Source organism: Pteropus medius, unplaced genomic scaffold (assembly GCF_902729225.1).
Source record: "Pteropus medius unplaced genomic scaffold, Ma_sr-lr_union100, whole genome shotgun sequence".
NCBI classification, from domain to species: domain Eukaryota; kingdom Metazoa; phylum Chordata; class Mammalia; order Chiroptera; family Pteropodidae; genus Pteropus; species Pteropus medius.
The window spans coordinates 28,224,670-28,225,456 of record NW_024349802.1 but is presented as its reverse complement, the minus strand read 5'-3'; the positions used below and the strand labels follow the sequence as shown (position 1 = coordinate 28,225,456).

At 31.8% G+C, this 787-nt stretch overlaps 1 pseudogene; it reads left to right on the top strand.

The window, feature by feature from the left end:
- The first annotated feature begins 434 nt into the window (after positions 1 to 434).
- Positions 435 to 553, top strand: LOC120581828 (uncharacterized; annotated as a pseudogene).
- Positions 554 to 787: the final 234 nt, after the last annotated feature.

Here is a 787-nt window from a genome sequence, read left to right as displayed (position 1 = left end):
GCTTTCCTATGATTAGCCTGTTTGTATTTATTGGGCATTTCTCCATTGCATTTTTGTTGTCATTTTTAGGGGTTCTTTTGAATACTTAGATTATTAACCACTTTTCTTTTAAATTACACACACTTTCCTATTGCTTGTCTTTTGACTTTTTTATTAACTTTGACTTTGTTGACTTCTTTTATGACAAATTTTATTATAACATTTTGAATTTTTCATAAATGCATATGCATTTTTCTTTGCTTATGTAAAATTTTCAGTTTCTTATCTTGCTTTAGAAGTCTCCCATAACTTGAAGTTATATAAATACTAATTTAAAATTAATCTAGTATTTTTATTATTTCTAAATTTAGATCTGTTTATCTTAAAATTATATATCATTTTAGGATTCCTGTAGCTTTCATATTAAAAAAAACCAAAAAAACAAAAAAAACAATGACTATGGCCATGCCACCCTGAACAAGCCCGTTCCTGTCTGATCTCGGAAGCTAAGCAGGGTCAGGCCTGGTTAGGACTTGAATGGGAGACCACCTAGGAAGAACAGGTGCTGTAGGTGTAAAAAATAAAAAAAATAAGGGATTGTAAACTGACAAGGTCCTTGTAATCTGTGAGGTCAACCAAGGATTGCCTGGCCTAAAAACAAACAAACAAACAAACAAAAACAATGATAGACAATTGGTTTTGATACAAATAACAAATAATAATTAAGTAGATAATATTTTCTCATCAGTGTACGTCAGTTGGGACTTGATTCTGCTCTGTTCTCAGGCCTAGGCTGACAACGGCCACC